The 4,999-nt window shown below is 39.7% G+C and overlaps 2 non-coding genes across 2 annotated transcripts; both read left to right on the top strand.

Moving 5' to 3' along the window:
- Positions 1-374: 374 nt before the first annotated feature.
- On the top strand, positions 375-493 carry LOC121734539. Its single transcript, XR_006036736.1, has one exon. It is a non-coding gene; the product is annotated as a 5S ribosomal RNA (ribosomal RNA).
- Positions 494-564: 71 nt separating this feature from the next.
- Positions 565-683, top strand: LOC121734536. The gene has a single exon (XR_006036735.1). It is a non-coding gene; the product is annotated as a 5S ribosomal RNA (ribosomal RNA).
- Positions 684-4,999: the final 4,316 nt, after the last annotated feature.

Here is a 4,999-nt window from a genome sequence, read left to right as displayed (position 1 = left end):
TAATGATACCTCTTCGTTAGGTCTCGTTGGTATCGGAAGGTGATAGAATTAGTAGTGGATTCCGACTGTCTTTGATGTTGGTAGATGTTTGCCATTATTGAGAATCTTTAGTAGTGGTATTCATTGTTAGAGTATAACAGAATATTGGCATAAAGTTTTGTTGAAATTTAATGAAATCAAAACGCTTTTTTGGATTTCAATAAAATCAATAAGTTAGGTTAGGATAAATAATATAAAGATACTATATGAACTAAGAACTTTGATGAACACTTGGGAATACCGCGTGATGTTGGATGTTTTTGTTTTTGGTATAATATTTCATGTTGCTTTATGTATAACATCGACATTAGTAGAGTCGTTTGCGCTCGGCGTTCGCCAACGTCCATACCACGTTGAATACACCGGTTCTCGTCCGATCACCGAAGTTAAGCAACGTCGGGCGCGGTTAGTACTTGGATGGGTGACCGCCTGGGAATACCGCGTGATGTTGGCTTTTTGTTGGTATATTTTATGTTGCTCAATGTATAACATCGACATCAGTAGAGTCGTTTGCGCTCAGCATTCGCCAACGTCCATACCACGTTGAATACACCGGTTCTCGTCCGATCACCGAAGTTAAGCAACGTCGGGCGCGGTTAGTACTTGGATGGGTGACCGCCTGGGAATACCGCGTGATGTTGGCTTTTTGTAAAATTCTATATTATTTTGATGTTGCTTTATAATATAACTTCATTAGCGTCGTTTTATTGCATGAAACTTAATACTCGGGACTCATACACACCCTAAAGTATTATCACGTAGTTTAATTATACCCTGCATTAAAAAAAAACATTACCTACATTTAAAAGAGCATTACAATGACCGCACCCGGCTGATGATGATGGCTGTAGTGTGGAAATCAAACGCGTGTTATACCAGCGGCGTGGCGGCACTAAATTACGCGCTCTTATCTCCCGAACCACGCGTACAGCTTATAGATTATAACAACACCCTTTACACGCGGCGACATATCGGTCACCTTTTCTGGATACGATATGTCGGACGAGGTGGATTATGCCAATAGGCTACAAAATATATCGTGATACATTGAACACCTTTACCCACCATATTAGGTATATAACTCAAAGGTGACTGACTGACATAGTGATCTATCAACGCACAGCCCAAACCACTGGATTTTATGAGTTATGACGTAAGCATCCGAAAGGGGTTTGAATTTTGATCAAAAAAACCCAAGGGGTTAAAATAAGGGATGAAAGTTTGTATGACACTTTGTCAATTTTAATCGGGCTGAGACTTTGCATGCATAGCTACTATGGTCTATGACGTAAGCATCCCCTGAGAATGGATTTTAATAAATTTCACCCCTAGAAGAATAAAATAGGGGATGAAAGTTTGTATGATACTTTGTCAATTTTAAACCGATCGGCCTCTTTGCATGCATGAAGCTAGTAGCTACCATGACGTAAGCATCCTCTAAGAATGGATTTCAATAAATTTCACCCCTAAGGGAATAAAATAGGGGATGAAATATTGTATAGTATAATACTTCTTAACGCGAGCGAAGCCGCGGGCTAAAGCAAGTAGGCTATAAATATCGTGATATATTGAACACCTTTACATGCTACGATAAGTCGGATGATAAAGATTATAACAACACCATTTATACGCTGCGATTATATTATGTTGAGTTGCACCAAAATTAGTTTATCGCGTGGGAACCGTACATTTTTCCGGGATTAAAATATCCTATGTCCTTTCCCGGGACTTAAAGTAGTACCGCAACAGATAGACAGGCAGACAGATAGACATTTGAAATAATTACGTAGTATTAGCACAGAATAGATAATAGTACAAGTAATTAGTATGGATTTCTATGATTTCTTCTGCACTAAAATTCAAACAAAACAAATTCCTACTGTTCCAGCATAATTGGCAATTACAGTATTCTCAAATGTTTCATTCATAAGCCAAATGCATCGCGTGCTTTAGCGATTAAAAAATGGCGGATGAAATGGCGGGAAACGCGCGCGGCATTCGCTAACGAAGCTCTTTGTCGCCATCTCCGCTATTATGCCGTGCTGACCAGTCAATTCCGTGAAAAAGTAAGGACCGTGTTTGCAAACCGATATAGAATAAATATTTTTCGCTTTATTCACGGTTTTGCGCTTTCAGTGTAAAGCCACATATTTGTAGTAAAAAAGAAGCCCTCTTTACATAGAAAAGAAAAATTTCAACGTATTAGTAATAAGAACCATGTACACTTAAAATATCATGAAAAAATTTAAGAAATCACCCGTAAAATTTAAGAAAACCCCTTAAGCAGTTTCGTTGTTGTTTTGAGGCCATTTAGAGTTGGAAAATCTCGATGAAAATCAAAACACAATTTAAAATGATACGGTTAACCTAGCAGACCTAGATTAAAAACCAGCCAAGTGCGAATCGACTATCGGCACAGAATAGAAGTACAAGACGTATCGGGCCACGCGCAATATAGAGTTCCGTAGTAGGTACCGCTAGTTTTTGATATTTTTTGTATAGTCAATTAATGCAGGCTGATCACCTGATTGTCTGACAAGTAAGATGATCCATGCGTCGGATGGGCAATTGGGCATGTAAAAAGTCGGTCCTGCGCCTGATCTCTCGCCAGTCGTGTCGGTCTTCCGTCCCACTGGGTTATGAGAGTAAAGGAATAGAGAGTACTCTTGTGTACTGCGCACACACTTGGGCACTATAAAATTACTCTTGCGTAGCTGGCCTGGTTTCAACGAAACCGGCCACCGTCACCGAAACCGGTGTGGGAGCTATTATAGTCAATTAATGTATTTTTATTTTAAAACGAATTTTGGCGCAATGGAGTAGTTGTCGTCATCTGGTTAGATGACATAACATAGTTTGTCCTTTTCTTAAATTTTCTCGTCTCTGGAGTCTGGAGTAACATAATAATATCTTAGTTTAATTTTTATTCTAAAACTCAAAAGATCTTGATTCTATTTTGTTTTTTTTTTTTTTTATGAAATAAGGGGCAAACGAGCAAATGGGTCACCTGATGGAAAGCAACTTCCGTCGCCCATGGACACTCGCAGCATCAGAAGAGCTGCAAGTGCGTTGCCGGCCTTTTAAGAGGGAATAGGGTAATAGAGGAGGGTAGGGAAGGGAAGGGAATAGTTGAGGGTAGGGAAGGGAATAGGGTAGGGGTTAGGGGATTATGCCTCCGGTAAACTCACTCACTCGGCGAAACACAGCGCAAGCGCTGTTTCACGCCGGTTTTCTGTGAGAACGTGGTATTTATCCGGTCGAGCCGGCCCATTCGTGCCGAAGCATGGCTCTCCCACGTATTAGCTACCACGATTTAGCTTTATATCGCTGTTCCGTGGTAAAGAACACTTTTGGAAAAGGAGAGTGTGTGCATGTGTGTGCCGAGCACACGTGTCAGAATTATTCAGAAGTGAAACTTAGTCAAAATCGTCGCCACTCCGTGACGGTATCATATTATCGCCATGACGCGACCTTCAAATTTTACTCTCAACGCGCCTAAAGAAGTTTCACTTCAATAAAAAGTACTCAATATAGTCCTAAGCTTTACTTTACACGTGGGAGAGCCATGCTTCGGCACGACCGGAGAAATGCCACGGGCTCACAGAAAACCGGCGTGAAAAGCGCTAGCGCTGTGTTTCGCCGAGTGAGTGAGTTTACCGGAGGCCCAATCCTCTACCCTATTCCCATCCCTCCCCTATTTCCTTCCCTTCCCTACCCTCCCCTACCCTATTTCCCTATTCCCTCTTAAAAGCCGGCAACGCACCTGCGTCTCTTCTGATGCTGCGAGTGTCAATGAGTGACAGAAGTTGCTTTCCATCAGGTGACCCGTTTGCTCGTTTGCCCCCTTATTTCATAAAAAAAAGCTAAGTCCTACTGATATACACCTATATATTAATTGCAATAAAAATATCATGACACCTTGGTCTGGCGAGTAAAGCCGGATTTAACGACCGACGGCTCGGCCTTTATGTTGTCGTTAGAGTTTCCTTTTTATGTTCCCGTTCGTGTTATTCGAGAGGCCGTTTAATGTGGAGAACATTTTTATAAGATTTGACTCTACCGCGTAAGAAGAGGATACTTTTTTTAGTGTAGGTACATCGTCTAAAGATTTATCATCAAGGTACAACAAAATAAATAATGCAATTGGGCCTTATTAACAAACGAACCGCTCAAATAGTAGGGGAGGGGAAGGTGCTAATTTTGTAGTCACTCGAGCGTTATGGAAACCTAGCAGGTTTTTGACATTAGGTAAAACTGATAAAAAAAATAAGAGCGTTTTTTATTTTAGCGGTGGGTTCAGAAACTGGACCCATTTTTAAGTTTTGAAAAAGAAAATATTATATGTATTCAGAAAATTGTTTATTTAGGTAAGTAAATTATAAATATATTTTAGACAACAAGGGCTAAATCATTAAGTTTAGTGCAAAATAAAATATCTGCGAAGCTAAGTTGGGAAAATACGAAGCTTTATTTTTTTATAATTTTTAAAATGTCCCTACAGACTTACGGCGCTTTGCCTTTGAATCGTCAGTGCTTTATATGAAAGCTTCTTTGGGGTATACTAAACATCCCCTATCTTAATCTAACAAATCCGATGACATTTAAAAAAAAATAACCCACCACGTGCGAAATCTGATTTCTATATCATGATAACTAGACACGTCATGTCGGAAGCCTATACAAGCATAATCTGACACGCTCGAGCTTGTCCCGAAATCCCCTCTTCCCCTCCCCAACTAAAATTATATTTGTAAACATCTAAGTTCGTGCCATGTTAGGTTTTAGCCAAGATGGGAAAACAAGTAAACAAGGAAAAAATTTACTGTTCGTCACTTACTACCTATAATATCCTGCATAATAATCATTATTTTTCGAATATTATCTTTTATTACTAATCATATTAAATCGCTTAACAGCGATAAATAGAGAGAAGTATCAAAGATAACATCGTGTTTAAAGG

Source organism: Aricia agestis, chromosome 15, assembly GCF_905147365.1.
Source record: "Aricia agestis chromosome 15, ilAriAges1.1, whole genome shotgun sequence".
Taxonomy (NCBI): Eukaryota; Metazoa; Arthropoda; class Insecta; order Lepidoptera; family Lycaenidae; genus Aricia; species Aricia agestis.
The sequence above is the reverse complement of the archived record's forward strand: the minus strand, read 5'-3'. Positions and strand labels throughout refer to the sequence as shown.